This window comes from Triticum aestivum, chromosome 2A (genome assembly GCF_018294505.1).
Source record: "Triticum aestivum cultivar Chinese Spring chromosome 2A, IWGSC CS RefSeq v2.1, whole genome shotgun sequence".
Lineage (NCBI taxonomy): Eukaryota > Viridiplantae > Streptophyta > Magnoliopsida > Poales > Poaceae > Triticum > Triticum aestivum.
The window spans coordinates 686,702,761-686,722,853 of NC_057797.1; the positions used below are offsets into that span (position 1 = coordinate 686,702,761).

The 20,093-nt window shown below is 44.3% G+C and overlaps 1 long non-coding RNA gene across 1 annotated transcript; it reads right to left on the reverse strand.

Moving 5' to 3' along the window:
- Positions 1-16,168: 16,168 nt before the first annotated feature.
- On the reverse strand, positions 16,169-19,766 carry LOC123190238 (uncharacterized). Its single transcript, XR_006496224.1, has 3 exons — positions 19,133-19,766; positions 18,163-18,239; positions 16,169-16,650 (listed from the first exon to the last, which is right to left on the reverse strand). It is a non-coding gene; the product is annotated as an uncharacterized lncRNA (long non-coding RNA).
- Between the last annotated feature and the right edge of the window lie 327 nt (positions 19,767-20,093).

Genomic DNA, 20,093 nt, shown 5'->3' on the forward strand with positions numbered 1-20,093 from the left:
CCCACCGAGTTTGCCTGACCAACTCTCTGGTTAGCTTATTACCCAATCAGTCCCACCGAGTTTGTGTAATCGGTCTCACCGAGATTACGTTATGCCCTAACCCTAATGACATCGGTCCCACCGAGTTGACATGTCAGTCCCACCGAAAATCCTAACGGTCACATTATGAACCAAATCGGTCTGACCGAGTTTTCTGATTCGGTCCCACCGAGTTTGGTGATTTGTGTGTAACGATTAGATTTTGTGTGGAGGCTATATATATACCCCTCCACCCACTCTTCATTTGTGGAGAGAGCCATCAAAACATGCCTACACTTCCAACATACATTTTCTGAGAGAGAACCACCTACACTTGTGTTGAGGTCAAGATATTCCATTCCAACCACATAAATCTTGATCTCTAGCCTTCCAAGTTGCTTTCCACTCAAATCATCTTTCCACCAAAGCCTATCCTATGAGAGAGAGTTGAGTGTTGGGGAGACTATCATTTGAAGCACAAGAGCAAAGAGTTCATCATCAACACACCATCTATTACCTCTTGGAGAGTGGTGTCTCCTAGATTGGTTAGGTGTCACTTGGGAGCCTTCGTCAAGATTGTGGAGTTGAACCAAGGAGTTTTTACGAGTAAGGAGATCGCCTACTTCGTGAAGATCTACCCTAGTGAGGCAAGTCCTTCGTGGGTGACGGCCATGGTGGGATAGACAAGGTTGCTTCTTCATGGACCCTTCGTGGGTGGAGCCCTCCGTGGACTCGCGCAACCGTTACCCTTCGTGGGTTGAAGTCTCCATCAACGTGGATGTACGATAGCACCACCTATCGGAACCACGGATAAAAAATCTCCATGTCTACATTGCATTTGCTCCCTCCAAACTCCTCCCTTTACCTTCATATGAAATTGTTTTACATTCCGGTGCTATACTCTTAGAATTGCATGTGTAGGTTGATTGCTTGACTTGTGCTAAGTTGCTAAAATCTGCCAAGAATTAAAATTGGGAAAAGGCTAGATTTTATTTGGTCAAGTAGTCTAATCACCCCCCTCTAGACATACTTTCGATCCTACAACTACTCCCTCCTTCCATTTACTATACAGGGCCTAATGCGTTTTTTGAGACTAACTTTGACCAAATGTTAGAGTAATAATATATGACATGCAACTTACACAAAGCATACGGTCAAATTCGTATGTGAAAGGAGCTTCCAATGATATAATTTTCACATTATACATCTCATGTACTATTGATCTTGTCAATAGTCAAATGCGGTTTTGAAAAACGCATTAGAGCATGGTTAATAATATAGCCAGTCGATGGCTATAAGGAACTGCCATGTCATCTATAGCCATCATCTATTATATGCACTCATATAGTAGTGTGGGCTATAAGGTTGGCTATTTCCCGCAAAAAAATTATAAGGTTGGCTATTGTTTTAGTACTTTTTTCCATCTCCTCTCCATCTCTTTCTTCATATTTATTGTATCTAACTAGGAATGTGTATATAGCTAGGCTCTTGCATGAGAGCTCACTCCCCTTACTTTTTCACATCTCTCTCCTCCACATAGGCCCTATATAAATGGACGGAGGGAGTACTACTATGAGCACTTCATACTCTAGTATAGATGTTGTCAGTACTCCACTAGTACTATTGGATAGGGATCTTAAAAAAAGTTACTATTGGACTGGCTATACGTGGCGAAATCCTAGTAGGAAGAGCATGCGCGAGAACAAGCACATTCACATGGTTGCAAACAAATTGGAAACCATCTCGAGTACAAATCTAGGAGTACGTACGAATCTAACAATATTGATTGGGCGTTGTTGAATGTTGATACTTTTTTTATCAAAGTAGAGATACTTTGACTACACATAAAACTTATATGTAAACTAGAAAGGATAGGAGGGAGTATATTGTACGTTCAAAAATGAAACAAACATTGAATATCCTTTATATATGATTTGCGGATGCTATGATCACCGGTTGAAAATTTTGAATCCGCCTTAGGTATCACACATGCCCCCGCTCGTTCTCTCTCAATTTCATCTCGGGGTCCGGAGATCGACTGAAAGAGGACTAGGGTGGGTACAATACGTTTGTTTCCCTTATGAACGTACAATATACTCCCTCTGATCCCCACATACCCCCCCCCATGGGTCATTTCTATCATAGAAACAGACCAAACCTTTATCTCCTTACACGACACGCAATTGATCTCTGAACATCAATCGATCTCGTCAACATGTGCCGGGACATGAACTGAATGGGATGTCAAAACTAAGACGCGAAGCGACATGTAGTGGAGGCAAAGTGAAACTTTAAATGAGCCGTTTGTTTGTATGCATGTCGGACAGATTACAAAACATTGGAAATACAAGCATGGTCAAGGCCCACATGCGAATGATACTCAGCAGAATGTTCAAATGAGGCATGCGGGAGGATGGACTCGACCAGAGGGCGACATGATCGATGGAGAGGAGGGTTGGAGAGGAATGAGAAATAAGCAAAAGCTACATGATTATACTTGAACGGCTCAAATAAACAATAAGTTGTCTCGCTTGGCCTACATAGTGAAAGGTCTAATGCGCAATGCGGAGCACTGACGCTTGAATATGGCCGGGAAAACAGGGAAACCGACATGTGGGGCACACCTGTCGGGACGACGTAGCGCATACTAGTCCAATGGAGGAGCTCGCCCACGACCTCCTCACCACCGGCAACCGTTCATGTGGGTCGTGGGGGCCAACAACGTGGCGCGACTCCAGCACCGCCTCTGGACACGGTGACCACGGTGAGCGACATGCTCATCGTCGCTAGACACGGTCAGTTTCAGTGTGCCGAGGGTGGCGTTAGTGCTGTGGCATGACCAATAGTATGTTTGGTTTGTGCCCAAGGTTGCCCCATCAAAGCATTGGGTAGCCAAAATTTTGTTTGAGATTTTGGTTGCCCATGATTTGGCCGACGTTGGCAAGAAAAATGAAGTAGAGTTGGCTAGAGTTCATTGGCATGCCAAAAAATGGCAACCATCCAAACAAAGACCAATCTTTGGGTCATGACCAAAATTTTGGTAAGGTGCACTTTGGCCACCATCCAAACACACCCCAACACCCGGCTCGTCGAGGATGCACGGGGCGTCGGGACGCGTCCGCGGAGTGGTGTAGCATGGCCAACTGCATCCTCAGGACCTGAGACCATGCTAGGTCGTCTTGCTTTTTGAATGACATGCGTCGATCGCATGTGAGCAAAGGGCATCTCCAACGTTGCCATGACTGCAGTTGGCTACCCTGGCACACCAAAAACCCTCACGTCATCGCGTTGTGCGTTCCTAGCCGGCGCCAGCTGCCCGCATTCATGCCGTCCGTCCGTATGCCGTCATTAAGAGGATCGGTGCCCGAGGAACTAACTCCGGTGACTTAATGACGCACCAGGACGCTTGGCCTCACCGGAATGCGCTACTTAAAGCGGCAACGCCCAGCTAACCTCCACACTATAGCGCATCGTCCTCTTATCTGGCACCACATCCGCCATGACCACAAGGGCGAACGCTCTGCGGGAGAGCTTGTCTTCGGGGATGAAGCTCGAGGTCGCCGGACGCGACTGCACAAGCGGTGGCCACGCTGGCGGCCGACGACGGGAGCACCATCAACCACACGTCCTACTTGTCACCGTCCAACGTCTGGCATCGCCGAGGTCGGGGACTCCTCCGAGGATGAGTAGGGCATGGGAGGCGGCAGGGCATGGTGTGCCAACTAGCCGGTCCGTCTCCCGTGTTCTACTTTTCCTCGCCGAAGACCGCACCTTCACTTCACGGGTCTTGAACCCCTCCCCCGTACATGGACATCGCAGATGGAGGACGTCGGTCGCCGCCGTAGAATAGGTTTAGGGTCGGGTTTCTTTTGTTTCTGTCCTATAAAAGTTCGAAATGTAATGAAAATCTGCCATGTTTGCATTAATCTCGGCTGGTGTATATGAACTTTCACAATAATATAGTATATTGTAGGAGCACTAGCAAGATGCCCGTGCATTGCACGGAAGATCAAGATCTTGTGGGAGAAAAGGATGAACGAGGGATGGCCTTATCCGCAAATGCAGAGAGGAGTGCGGGTAAATTGTCATAGTTTCCTTCATATCCGTTAGATATAGATCTGACGACCTATATTGCAGGATGACAGGCACACCATCATCACCAACTCTGCTTTTTATTGAACCGAGACAAAGCTAACATGCGAAGTAAGATAAACACATAGGGTATATACATACACAATTTATCTTAGGCACTCCAAAAGTACATCCACTACACATTCACGCATTTCACATCTTTGTACATCTACGACAACCTACGAAAGGGTTAACGTAAATTGCCTCTCTCTCTCCTCCCCTGATTTTCATGGTGGTGGGCCCCTCCCTCCCCCCAATCTACAATCAACAGCTCACACATTTCACATTACGTTAATTACATAACTGGGATTACGTAGGTGTAGCATTACTCGTCCTAAAAAAACCCAACTAAGCCAATCTCCTAGCATATCGCGCGGGCAAAGACCCGACCACGCCGTTTTAGTCAGGATTACCGGATTACTAGTAGTAGTATTGATGGATGGCGCGAAGAAACAAGTGTTTTTTGAGGGGGCAAAGCACCTAGTTTAAAAGGAAAAAAGGCGGTACACTCATAGCACCCTTCTCGCGGTCGCATTGCACCCCACACATGTTCGGTCCTGCACACGGCTCACGCAAACGGAACGCGCTTTGGCTTGCCTCTTCACTGACACATGGGACTGCACTTGGAGAAACCGACCATCCGCCAAACTCCCCCTGCCCATCGCGCAAAAATCCTCCCCCTCCCCACCCAAAAATTCCCCCCAAATCCTAGATTCAACCGCCCTTCGGCCAACTAGCCAATAGTATTCCCCAAACACCCTCCCCCCGTCCCCCTCCACTCCATTCGCTCTGCCAAAGCCGCCCTCCCCGCCATGCCGATACGTCGGTGCCGTAGTTCATCGAGGGGGACGCACGGCGATCCTCTCGCTCCCACAGTACGCTCTTGTAGACTACCGTCCTCTAGCCGCGCCGCCACCACTGGCGACGTTCTTGTGGAGGCGCACGGCGGTCAGCGCGGCCACCGCTGGCGACGTTCGTGTGGAGACACACGATGGCCAGCTTCTCCCACGGTACGCGCATTCTAGACTGAGGCCCCGTGCATGTCGGTGTAGCGTTGAATGTTAGCTGATAGACGCTGTTAATCTCATTGTTTGCTGAAGTAGTTTATAGTCAATATGCTCTGCTTAATAAGCTTCCTTGCCTTGTTCTGTACTCAACCTGCTTAGCTGAGATGGCATGCCAAGGCCGATTAGTTGCTAAAATATCCTGCCATATATTTATTGTGATGTATATTGCCATGGTCTAGTAGCCAATCTGTTTGGTGAAATAGCTCTACACCATTTTATACTCGATCTTTGTTGCTGCGATGGCCTTCGATAGTTTGATGGCTGTGTGCTCGACCTCATTGACTGCTGAAACAGCCTGCCATAACTTAGCACTCAAATCTATTTGCTAAATTAGCTTTACATATATTTTGTTACTTAGATCTGCTCGTCCAAATATCTTGCCATAGCTTTAGACATCGACCTAGGTATTTTTTTCTGGACTTCATAAAAAAGCATATATGTTTTTCCTGTAATATCTAGTAGAAGAACTAATTTGTATGTCTAATAGATGGACAGGACTTGGATAACTTCTGCTCGAAGATTCTCCGCTGCATATATCGAGGGGGTTGAAAACTTCATGAACTTTATCAGAGCTGAGTACGGTGGTTCGAAATCAGATGTGCTCTGCCCGTGTAGCAGTTGTATGAAGTCAGTTACAAGACCCCAGTCAACTATGCAAAATCATCTACACTTGTATGGGATGTCGGTCACATATACTAGGTGGGTTCATCATCGTGAAGCTGTGAACGTCAATGTTATTGACTACGTGGAAGCAGCAGATCACCATCTTGATCTTCCTGATGCTCAGGTGGAAGAGGAGGAGGAGGAGGTGGTGGTGGAGCCAGTGAGTTTGACCAACATTGAAACAATCCTATGAAATGCTCGTTCATTCCGTGAACTTTCACCTGTAGAACAAAAACGATGGGCCCGCATGTTGGAACAATGCCACGTGGTTGTCACCCCAGGAAATAAGTTATTAGTATTCTCAGCTATGGTAACCTTTCTTCAGGTGAAGACATCTGAGCGGATGACCAACAAATCATTCGATGCGATGTTGGCTGCTTTCCACAAAGCTTTCACAGATGCGTCTGAGCTGCCACACACCTACAGTAAAATGAAGAATTTCCTTCGTGCAGTTGGAATTGGATATGATATGATCCATGTTTGTAAGAATAATTGTGTTCTGTTCCGGAAGGATTATGCCAACTTAAGTGAATGCCCGAAATGCAAATCATCAAGATGGAAAGATGGCGATGCTGTGAAGAGGATTCCTCATAATGTTCTGAGACATTCTCCAATTACACCAAGATGGCAGAGGTTGTTTCATGATGCTGAAACAAGAGAGGATGTATTGTGGCATTCTAGGAACCAGGAGTACAGAGATCAGAATGTAATGAGCCATCCATCATATGATAGTGAGTGGAAAAGCTTCAATCAGAAACATGAAAAGTTTGTTGCTGACCTGAGAAACATTAGACTTGGCTTAGCTTCAGATGGATTTAACCCATTTGGCCACCAGAGCGCCCCATATAGCATGTGGCCAGTGCTTGTTATCCCTTACAACATGCCTCCAAATGTCTGCACCAAAGAATCAAACTACATAATGACCTTGCTCATCCCAGGTCCAAAAAGTCTTGGAAAAGATTTTGATTTGTTCATGGAGACTCTTGTGGAGGAACTTCAACAGCTATGGAGCCGATTTTTTTCATAGCAATGATGAAGATGTTAAGATGATTGGTGTTTCTTCTATTGATTCCTTGTTTAGTAATATTAAACTTGATGATAAGAGGACTGAAGAACAGTCAATTTAGCTAGAAGGCATCCTCATAATCCGGAGGGTGAAAATCTTGTTGAAAATTTTGATAAAAGTGGGTTTGGAGAGGTAAAAACTTTAACTAGTGATGTGCCCACCCTCTTGGATTACAAAGACTTTAATTATGATAGTTGTTATTTGATTGAATGCATTTCTTTGTTACAATCCATGATAAATTCACCCAAATGCCTATGAACAAAATAAAGCTTTTACTAAACATATTGTGGATGCCATGCTGAAAGCTTTAGAAGAAAAGTTGGAATTAGAGATTTCAATTCCGGGAAAAATATATGATGAATGGGAACCCACCATTAAACTCATGATAAAAAATTATGAGTGCAATGCTTTATGTGATTTGGGTGCTAATGTTTCCACAATTCCGAAATCTCTATGTGATGTGCTCGGTTTTACCAATTTGGAAGAGCGTTCTCTTAATTTGCACTTGGCGAATTCTACTATTAAAAAGCCTTTGGGAAGAATTGATGATGTTATCATTCTTGAAAATATGAATTATGTGCCCATAGACTTTATTGTTCTTGATATCAATTGCAATCCGTCTTGTCCCATAATACTTGGTGGACCATTTTTATGAACTATAGGTGTCGTGATTGATATGAAAGAAGGGAATATTAAATTTTAGTTTCCTCTAAAGAAGGGTATGGAACACTTCACTAGAACTAAAATTAAGCCAACATATGGGTCAATCATGAGGGCAACCTATGGAGCAAAAACCAAAGATGACAATACTTGAATCTATGCATTATGCCTAGCTAAGGGCATAAAACAATAGCGCTTGTTGGGAGGCAACCCAATGAATAAAATAAAATTTTCACTTTTATTTCTATTCTTGTGTGTTTACACAATTATGCTACTGCTATGATTGTGTTTTAGTGTTTTAGTTAGTGTTTGTGCCAAGCAAAGCCTTTAGGATTGTGTTGGGTGATAGTTGATTTGATCTTGTTGGAAAACGGAAATTTTTACGTCCAGTAGAAGAATTTTGAAAATTCACAAAAGCGATGAAAAATTCTATTTTTTACACAAGATTTATATACAAATTGCCTACATTTTCCTAATTTTTCAGAATTGTTGGAGTTACATAAGTATAGTCAATATTCAGATTGCTACAGACTATTTTGTGTGATTTTGTTGATATTTTTTTGTTGTAGACGGAAGAGAAAGCAACTTCAAGTTGGCGAAGCAGGTAATGCACCTCAAATACTTTGCCTTTGTCTGATCAGTCTTTTTAGTGACATGAGTTATCATGGATTCGCGATCAGGTAGATTTGAATATAAGATTTGTGCTCAAAGTCATACGAAAATGATACCGAGACATTGGAATTATTATGCTAGAATGTGATCTCATAGACAAACATCCATCCTCCCAGAGAAACACACGCACACATACACACACGCAGGCACACGCACACACAGAGAGAGTTCCTTTTGGATTTACCGGTATTACTATGTTACATCAGGAGCATAAAACTTCAAGTAATATGTGTTTTTGAATTAGTATAAGCCTTCTCCAATTAATGCATGTGATACCTTCTTCGATCAAAAGAGGAAACACTTTCATTGATCAACTTAACAACTCACGGCGGGTGGACTAATGGGCGTGCTGTTGGGAAACGTAGTAATTTCAAAAAAATTCCTACGATCACACAAGATCTAGGTGATGCATAGCAATGAGCGGGGAGATTGTGTCCACGTACCCTCGTAGACCGAAAACGGAAGCGTTAACAAAACGCGGTTGATGTAGTCAGACATCTTCGCGATCCAATCGATCAAGTACCGAACGCACGGCACCTTCACGATCTGCACATGTTCAGCTCAGTGACGTCCATCGTACTCTTGATCCAGCTGAGGCCGAGGGAGAGTTCCGCCAGCACGACGGCGTGGTGACGGTGTTGATGAAGTTACCAACGCAGGGGTTCGTCTAAGCACTACAATGATATGACCGAGATGGAAATCTGTGGAGGGGGGCACCGCACACGGCTAAGACAATTGTCAACTTGTGTGTCTATGGGGTGCCCCCTCCCCCGTATATAAAGGAGGGGGGAGGGAAAGGGCCGGCCCTCTATGGCGCGCCCTACTCCCACTAGGAGTAGGTTTCCCCTTTCCCTAGTAGGAGTAGAGAAGAAGGAAGAGGGAGAGAGGGAGAAGGAGAGGGGGTCCGCCCCCCTACCCCAATTCGGATTGGGCTTGGGGGGCGCGCCCACCACCTGGCCGCCTCCTCCTCTCTTCCACTAAGGCCCAATAAGGCCCATTGACTCCCCGGGGGGTTCCGGTAACCTCCCGGTACTCTGGAAAATGCCCGAACTCATCCGGAACCCTTCCGGTGTCCAAACATAGCCTTCCAATATATCGATCTTCATGTACATGATCATATTCGGGACTCCGAACTACCTTTGGTACATCAAAACACATAAACTGATAATACCGATCGTCATCGAACGTTAAGCGTGCGGACCCTATGGGTTCGAGAACTATGTAGACATGACCGAGACTCATCTCCGGTCAATAACCAATAGCGGAACCTGGATGCTCATATTGGCTCCCACATATTCTACGACGATCTTTATCAGTCAAACGGCATAACAACATACGTTGTTCCCTTTGTCATCGGTATGTTACTTGCTCGAGATTCGATCGTCGGTATCTCAATACCTAGTTCAATCTCGTCACCGGCAAATCTCTTTACTCGTTCCGTAATGCATCATCCCGTAACTAACTCATTAGTCACATTGCTCGCAAGGCTTATAGTGATGTGCATTACCGAGAGGGCCCAAAGATACCTCTCCGATACACGGAGTGATAAATCCTAATCTCAATCTATGCCAACCCAACAAACACCTTCGAAGACACCTGTAGAGCATCTTTATAATCACCCAGTTACGTTGTGATGTTTGATAGCACACAAGGTGTTCCTACGGTATTCGGGAGTTGCATAATCGCATAGTCATAGGAACATGTATAAGTTATGAAGAAAGCAATAACAACAAATTAAACAATCATTGTGCTAAAACGGATGGGTCAAGTCAATCACATCATTCTCTAATGATGTGATCCCGTTCATCAAATGATAACTCATGTCTATGGCTAGGAAACTTAACCATCTTTGATTAATGAGCTAGTCAAGTAGAGGCATACTAGTGACACTTTGTCTGTCTATGTATTCACACATTTACTAAGTTTCCGGTTCATACAATTCTAGCATGAATAATAAACACTTATCATGATATAAGGAAATATGAATAACAACTTTATTGTTGCCTCTAGGGCATATTTCCTTCACGTGCTTCTCAAACCAAGGCCTGGAGAACTCCAAGGAGTTTGTCGACAAGCTGTTCGGGACATGTTGAGGAACATAGAGCCGGAGGAATGCATTAACAAGGATCATCTTAGCGAGTTCTAGATGGAAATGACGGGCCACATCTCTACTCGTAGCTACGCATATTGTTGGACTAAGGTATGTTCAGTTTAATATTCACATCACCTGGATTAAATCAATCTAACCTAATGATGCAAATTTTCCTTTAGCAGTGTCATCAACAAGTGGAACAGGAACGTTGATGGGATGCATGGAAGATGAGGTCAAGAAGGTGGCTACGCTGATGATGTATCGATACATGCATCAATACTCGCACAAAAATATTTTGATTAGTATCTTTTGCCACGCTTTAGTTTTGGTAAGAGATTTCGTTGCACGTAGCAACGCACGAGCATTGTCCTAGTTGATAAAACAATATTTGAGTAGTGATTTGATTTGGTAGGTAGTGATTTGTTTTGTTAGTAATGATATGAAGATAGTGATTTGATTTGGAAATAAAAATGCGCATCTGGCTATGTTGGTAAGTAGTGATTTGATTTGAATGAGTTAATGCATGATGTTATTTTAGGGAAGTGTTGATTTCATTGAGTTAATGTACGCATCAAATGGGCTGGCCAAAATTGGGTGTGGTTGAGCGAAAGGTCGCATGTAAGATGCTTATAGGCGTAATACCTGGCCATCTGCCGGGCTAAGACGGGCTTCGGGCCGGGCCTACCAAAGCCCGAGGCAGAAAACCTAGGCCCGAGCCTAGACCGGCCGATCGTCGGGCCTGGTTTTTGGGCCCAAGCCTGGCCCGAAAGTGATAAATCCCGTCGGGCCCCTTCAGTAAATCACGAAAACGGCGGGCCCGACCTTCGGGCTCAAAATCTAGGCTCGGGCCCGGCCCGGGTGCAGCGTTGGGTCGGGCCGAGTCGGGCTTTTTTGGGCCGGGTAGGGTCGGGCCGTTCGGGCCGGGCTGCCCATGGCCAGGACTAGGTGTAAGGTTTACTAATGGGTTGGTGGGAGGTGAAGTGAGACTACCAACTCCCCCTTTTGGAGTCGAGATTAAGGCGCATCTTTTAGTGAAGAACTGGAACAAAGAAATAACACATAGTGAATACATGAACTCCTCAAATTATGGTCATCCCTCGAGAGTATCCCAATTGTTGTCACCTTGGGGTCTACCGATCAGAATAATAACAGGTGCATATAACTTTCAGATAGGATGAAGAACTCAAATATATTCATGGAAACATAAAAGGATTCAGATCTGAAATCATGGCACTCGGACCCTAGTGACAAGCATTAAGCATAGCAAAGTCGATTACATGATCAATCTCATCCATCTCCATATACCTCCAGCATGCCTACGATGAAATTACTCATTCCCGGTGGTGAGCATCATGATTAACTTTTTTCAGTTACTTGTTCAACATTTTTTGAAATACTTGATTAACATTTTTTTATACATGATCTATTTTTTCATCATTTTCTTAATACATTGGTCAACATTTTCCTATACACATATAACATTTCCCGAATGCCTTATTAACATTTTTAAATACTTGTTCAACATTTTTTAAATGCTTGATTAACATTTTTATATACATGATCAAAATATTTCATCATTTTTAATACATTGGTCGACATTTTTTCTATACACATATAACATGTCCCAAATGCTTGATTAATATTTTTAAATACTTGTTATTTTTTTAAATGGTTGATTAACATTTTTATATACATGATCAAAATATTTCATTATTTTTTAAATACATGATCAACAATTTTTTTCTATACACGCTCAACATTTTCCCGAATGCTTGATTAACATTTTTCAAATATTTGTTCAACATTTTTCAAATGTGTTTTGTAGAGTGTTTTATAGTATAAACAAAAGTACAAAAATAAAGCAAAAAATGAAAACAGAAAGAAAAAGAAAAAAGAAAAAAAGAGGGCCCATCCCGCTCGCCCCTTCATCCAGTTGGAAACAAGCCTTGCTAAAGGCGAGATATCGCGAAATCACTAGTTGAGGAGTACCTAGTGCAGACATCACTCCCACCCAAGGTTGTCAGAATCACGATTCTTTTGTACGATTCTACGGCTTTACGATCCAAACTAACCCCTCTAATTTCTACGATTTTAGTTCACGGAATCAACGTTTTTACGATCCTGATAGTTAAGATCTACGATTTATGATACTACCATCGGAGCTCCGATCCGATTCAGAATCGCGATTCTGACAACCTTGCTCCCTCCTCCCAGGTTGCGACAAGTGGCGCGCTGCATGTGCGCCACTTGACGCAACCTGGGAGTTTTCCCTTTTTCTTAGATTCGTTTATTTAAAACGTTTTATCTCTTAAAGTGTCCAAATCTCGAACCATTTTCACCGTTAGATTCCTCGCGTCGAGATCTTCAAAACTAGATCCCATGTTGATAGGTTTCGACGAACTTTCTTTTCACGAAAAAACCAGACGAAAAAACCGAGCCGGGAGCACGGGTTTTTTCCTTTTCGAAAGAGGCACGCCCATGCCTCACACGAAATCACAACCGTGACTCTCACGGAAGCAAAACTGTGCCTCTCGCGGAAGGAAAAAAGAAGAAGAAAAAACACATTTTTTTTCGTTTCTGAGGAGGCATGGCCGTGCCTCTCGCGAAAAAAAAAACATAAACACGTTTTTTCCGTTTCCGAGAGGCACGACTGTGCCTCTCGTGAAAGCACAACTCGCAAAAGAAAAAAACGCATCTTTTCGTTTTCGAGAGGCACGGCCGTGACTCTCGCGAAACCAAAACCGTGCCTCTCGCGGAAGCAAAACCGTGACTCTCGCGAAAGGAAAAAAAATGAAAACGCGTTTTGGTCCAAAAGTTATGAAAGACCAGTGGAAAAACGGAAACTTAAAAAAAAATCATTTAAAAAGCCGAAGACGCATACGAAAAAAAATCTGGAGGAAGCGCCCAGAGCGTGACACGTGGCGGGCGGCTGAGAGCTTGATTAACATTTTTAAATACTTGTTCAATATTTTCTTAAATGTTTGATTTACATTTTTATATACATGATCAAAATATTTCATCATTTTTTTAATACATGATCAACCATTTTTTCTTCACACATTCAATATTTTTTCCGAATGCTTGATTAACATTTTCCAAATACTTGTTCAACATTTTCCAAATGTGTTTTGTAGAGTGTTTTTTAATATTTTATATATATGTATATGTATATTAGTAATAGTTTTTTATGTATAAGAAAAGTACAAAAATAAAGAAAAAACGAAAACAGAAAACAGAAAGAAAAAGAGGGCCCATTCTAAAAGAAGTGATCAAAACTCTCCTCCAGTGGGGATCCTGGCCCGATTTTGGAGGCCCGGCCAACAGAAAAACTCAGACTCCGTGTCTCAGGAAAAACAAACAACAACTCCGACTCCGACAATAGCTCTGTCTCTCTCTCTCCCCACGCGCAAAGAAAAGGCTCTGCCTTTTTATTCTCCAGCCCACGCCGGTTTCTCCCCACAATTCGAGAGCTAGGGTTCGTCAACTCTCCTCCAAATCTCGCGGCGCGTTGAGTGAGGCGAGGCGCAGGAGATCAGATCAACCGACCAATGGCCGGTGAGGAGGGTTCGCGCATCACAGGAAGCATGGCGGCGGATAAGAGGCCGGCCAAGGACGCGCTAGCCGCCGGCGAGTAGTGCCAGCCTGCTTCGGTGGACAAGCGCGCCGGCGAGGAGGGTTCGCGCATCGCCGGAAGCATGGCGGCGGATCTAGTTGGGCCGGCAAAGGATTCGCTGGCCGCCGGCAAGGAGTGCCTGTGCCTGCTGAAGCGGTCTTCGGTGGAGAAGCGCGCGCTGAAGCCGGGCACCACCAAAAAAAGGAAGGCGACGGCGACCGGTTCTTCCGCGGTACTGGAAGCTGCTTATGCGAAGTCGGTTCCAGGGAAAAAAATGACGCGGCTGCCACAGGCGGACGTCGCTCGGATCCTTGCCCGTGTGATCGATGATGACCGTGATGCCCCGTCTGACTTCAAGGCCCTGAAGCTCCAGAACCCTGACTTGATTCCTTCGCCAGAAGAGGAGATGGATGAGGAAATGGTGGCTTATTATGCTGGTGTGCGTGCCTACTATAAAATTGGTGAGGACTATTCCAAATTTCAGGCCTGGGTACGCAGTGAGTACGCCAAGAATGGATACGTCGAGGTTGATGATGACTTTCTTGCTAAGAGGGCCCGAGTCCGAGCAGATAGCGACAGAGCACGGGAGGATATGCTCAAAACAATCGACTTCTCTGACGATGACGAAGATCTGAAGAGACTGCTTACAAATAGATGGTATTGAATCCATATGATTTGTAATGAGCAATCTTAAGTTTAGCCATGTGTTTTGACATTGTTACTGTGATCCATGTCAAACTGTGCTAAGCTAAGCACTGGTGAATGCTTTGTATAATTATTTGCTATGTTATACTATCAATCAGTTTGTCGTGAGGATGGGCTTTTGTAATTACATTGCAGAACTGTGTCTTCTCCTGCAGCTGCCAAGATTTAGTATTTCGTTACATTGCAGAATTGTGTCTTCTCCTGCAGCTGCCAAGCCAAAATCTGATGTAATGTGCTTCCTCTGATACAACTGCCTAAAATAGCCGGCCCTACTCGCTCACTCGTGTTATGCCCTTGCAACCTTTACATTAATTGGTTTTGCCTTTTGTTATTCTTCATTCGTTCATCGTCTCTTTGGGTGCTTTCAAGGACTTGATCTGTCCTCTAGCTAGGTTTGGGGGATGCAGAGTTGCAGATTCTTCTCTATTGTTTCTTAGACTTCTGGGTAGTGTAAATTGCAAAGTCCCAGTTCCATTGTTAAAGCAAAACATTTTCACCTGCCTAAGCTAGAGATTTAGATAAGAGAAACCGTTTTGATAAGTCAATCATACATGGAGATTTGTACAATTTCTTCTGAGACTTGGTTAAGTCTCAGTAGACCTAGCCCTAAGAGAAATACTATAGATGGAGACTGGGAATCCTTATGTATTCAGATCGCATCCAATTAGGAAACACCAAAGCCAACGAAATAACAATTGAATGGACTTCAACAAAAACATGCATATCAACACTATTCTAGTTCTATCATCAAGAGACACAAAAGCAAACAAGAAAAGGAAATGTGTCACACCAGTAACACCAGTATGAGCTTTCTACAAGCAACTTGTGCTGCCGGGCCAATATCCCAAACTAACTTTTAATGTCCAATGATCCTAGCCACGGAGCCGCAAAGATCCAAAACAAGTTCTGGTTTGCAACTCCCTTCTACTCCCTCCGTTCCAAAATAGATGACCCAACTTTATGCTAAAGTTAGTACAAAGTTGAGTCATCTATTTTGGAACGGAGGGAGTAACAATCAACATGTGCGACTAGTTGGAGGTCATGGCTTCTTGGTACTCGTCTGGGAAGCAAGGAGGTATCACGGCGGACTTGAGCACATACAGGGAGCCGCTTCTTGAGAATAGCCCGCATTGGTTCTGCAACCTCCGTGTCCCCGTAGGCGTTGTTTGGATAGGATAAATGTACAAAATCAGATCTCTATAGACTAGGAAATCTGTTTAACCGTATAAAATCTTGTTTGGCTACTCCACCTAATCCATGGATTTAGGAACTTAGTTTCCAGAAACCCAGGATTCTGGGTTTGCAGAAAAACGACTATTAGTCGTTTTTGCAAAAGCGCGTTTCTCAAATACTGGTCGTAACTACTACTTTCCTCCTCATCTCTCGTTCCTCAACAATTCGCTGGTTCTAGTTTTGCTTCAGGAAGAGTACAAGTCCTTCGGTCGATCAAACATTTACCTCCTCGATTAGCAACCGCGAGATTTTTAAATTTTTTTTGATAAAAGAGAGCTTGCCTCTCCGATTTCATATAAAGAAATCAACCGTTCAGACTCCAGACAAACCAAACCGAAACCTCCAACAAACTGGCGATGATATATGTTGGAGAGGAAGCCATCCCTTCCGTCTCCCCCATATCATCATCTTGCCAGAATATTTGGTAGATCCCTAACGAAGATCACGCAAACTAGACTCCAGGAAACATCGCTAGCTATTACATCATTCAAAGCCACACACAGGGGCAAATTGCATAGTTACAGCCTTTTGATTAGGATAGGAAGACGAGAGAAGGCAGGAAGGCTAGTAGCAAGCGCAGAGAAGATCAGGCATCAGCGTAGTCGATCTAGGGACCACCAAGTCTTGGAACTCCAGTTGCCCAGCCGCGCGTCGCCTTGAAGATCTCCATGGCCACCCGCTCAACCTGATTTACGCCCCCCTTCATGAGATCTATTTTTTCTTGGCTTTTCTGCAACACACACCACTCATGTACGTTTTTAATAATCAAGTTAACAGGAACACAGGGATCAGTAACCCTATGATTATCAAAGACTAATCTATTCCTTAATTTCCACATTGTCCACAACATTGCCGAAATACCCACAATCATGAGGTTCCTATTATCTTTACCAAATTTGTTTAGCCATTGCCCAAAGATGTCATTGATTTTTCCAGGGATATCATGAATATTAAAAGAGCATTTTAAAACCATCCACAGCATCTTAGCAACAGAACAGTGGACAAAAAGGTGCTCATTATCTTCTTCTCTCCCACAAAAGGAGCATTTTGTGTCTCCCTTCCACCCCCTCCTTTTAAGATTCTGCTTGGTCAGAACACTTCCCCTAAGCAGCAACCAAATTTAAAACTTAACTCTAGGGGGCATTTTCACTTTCCATAAAAATTTATATGGATATTTCATTTCATTCTGGATCAAATGTCTATAACAGGTTTTCACACTATAATTTCCATCCCCAGTAAGAGTCCACCTAATCTTATCAGAGGACTCATCAAGCACCACACTTTCGCACGCCTCTTTGATATGTTCCCATAACAGCGATCTCCTAAAGCCTATATTATCTAGTCCTTTTTCCAGAACCCAGGCCACTGACTTCTCCTTGTCAAAGCATATATTATATATACGTGGGTAACTATCTTTCAAGGCTTTTGGGCCAATCCACCAATCTTCCCAGAACCGGGTATTCTCTCCATTCCCCACAACAAATTTGCACAAGGAAAAGAAGAAATCCTTGTGTTTCAACATCTCTCCCCAGAATTGCGAGTCCCCTTTTCTCTTTTTCACACTAGTGACACAATTATTTTTAACATATTTTTCCCTCAGGTGATAGACTGAGCTCCATCGCCGGCATGGTCGCCGCCGCGTGGCTGGCCGCGATGGACGTCAGGGTGGACGGCGGCAAGCACTCTCACGAGTTATGCGATGCCTGGGTGTGGCTGCTCCATTCACATCATAGACGGCCTCGGCCACCAAGGTAAACGGTCGCCGGCGGCCGCGCACACATGATGGAGGTGCGAGGGCAGGCAAGCAGCAGCCCAGTCAGAGCCTATTCCGGGAGAAAGCAACGACCTCGGTGCCAGGGAAAGCGCCGTCGCCGGTCGATAGCACGTGGAGCTGTGCGGGCCTAACTGGAGGCGAGCAGCAGCCAGGGCGGAGGAAGAATCATATCTGGAGCTTGGTCATGTACTCTCGTCAATGGACGATAGAGGAAGAAGGAGAAGGTCACGGGCTCACGGATGACACGGAAAAGAAAAATAAGAGTTGGTTATCCAAACAATGGACTGTACCAGCCCGGTTCTATTCTTTGCTAACCAAAACAAAGTTTTCTATAAACTCGTTAATCATAAAAAAAAATACTAAAACCGGTTTTACAAAAATTCAGCTAAAAACTTGTACTATATATACCCATGGCTAAAATTCACTATCCAAACAACGCCGTAGGGCAAATCGTTTAGACCATCACACCTTTGGTAGATTGACCAAAGGCGCTCGAACTCAACTGACACGTCACAGGACCTTCGCCAAACGTAGTGCTCCGAACTCTGCAAAAACTCTAGGTTAATACTGTTGAATTCGAATATTGATGTTATGCAGAATTAACAGCACCATTGCATAAATTATGCCAAAACTACCAGGGCAGAATCACAGCATTATGAAAACTAGCATCTCTTCAGTGTCAAATGACATTTTGTAAATTCCAACCACAACATCGTTATACTGTTCGGATATAATTTACTTCATCAACTCTTTCTTCTCAAGTTCTCATGTAAAACCTTTTCTTTATGAAATGTGCCTGGCCTGACAATGTACCAAAAGAAATAAAACAACAACAATAAAGCCTTTAGTCCCACACAGGGTTGGGGTAGGCTAGAGGTGAAACACATAAGATCTCGTGACCAACTCATGGTTCTGCTGGCACATGGATAGCAGGCTTCCACGCACCGCTCTCCATGGCTAGTTCTTTGGTGATACTCCAGTCCTTCAGATAATGTATCAAAAGAAATAAAGTGCAATAATTATGATTGCACGGAAAACGCTCCCATGACTATAAGATTGGAACACAGTGCCGTGTAAGTGTTAAAACCATATAAGAAGGGTTTGAAATATGTCCAACCAAAGCTGCATAGGCATTTTCCTAAAACAGCTTCAACTGGTGGATGTCAAACCAACATTATCCAGACCGTCGTTTTTTTCTTTTCTTTCTTGCATTTGGCATATAATCAGGTATCACTTTCACACCTATGAACTTGATTGTAATTATTCGAAAGTATAAAGATCCACGCCCAGGAGACTATATCAAGGTAACATATGTGGTTTCTCAATTGATCCAACGCGTGCTCATTATGCTAGTAAACTAAAATACCAAGCACAAAGACAAAAGCGTCCGTACTGAAGAAATCCAGATCTTCAGAGTGATAAAATAGAATATGATTACCTCGTGCTGTAAGGGACCCTCGTCGCGAACTAGGCACAGGGTGTAGTTCAGTTGGCGCTGTAGTTGTGCACCTGCCGCAGCCCGGGCGACCCCAGCCCGGGGGGAGGAGAGGAGCGAGGTGGAGCGGCAGGGCGTCTCGGGGCGGGCTGGGTGGGGCCAGCTCGTTACGCCCCCGTGTTGGATCCGGGTCGGTGAAGATCACCGACGCCGGCCTTGACATGCGGCGAGGGGAGCCGGCGGGAGCCTGCGAGATCGGGAACCACCGCCTGCCCGCATCGGTGCCCCGTGATGCGCGCGGGCAGGCGATGCGCCCGACGTCGTCGTTGACGAACCCGGCAGGAGCCGGCGCGTCCGCAGGCGGAGGCGCACGAGGAGACGTAGGTGGGGACGGACTGCTGTCCCTATGGGCTCGAAGCAGTCGTCGGCGTCGTCGATGTACAGCCGGGCGAGTGGCTCGTCCTCCGCGAAGAGCTCCTCCAACGGATGTGGGAGGCGGTGTGACGACCGATGAACCCTAGGAAGGGGATCGATCGCACGGGAAGAATCTCTACTTCTAATGGAGCAGTTGGTAGTCTCCGCCAGTCAATTTTCGTCCCATTACTTTCGTCCGGATTTTTTCCGTAGGTTAACCGTCGTAGATTTTTTTCGATGCTGGTTTCTTATTCACCGGTTTATTTACCCCTCAGCTCTTTCCTTGCAAATCAGCACTTTCCAAACGTGCACGCAATCAAGTATCTAACTTTACTAACTTATCCAAATCAACCGATACCTCCCATTATTGCAAATTTCTTTAGGAAACAAATAATAGATTTTAAGGAAACAAATAAAAGATTTTAAAGACGCATCATACTTTAAGGAAACAAATCAGCCCCTGCTCTCATTCATAAAAAATAAATCGCAATCAATACAGGTATTGATGATCAGATTAGTTACCATATAAAAAATAAATCGCAATCAATCA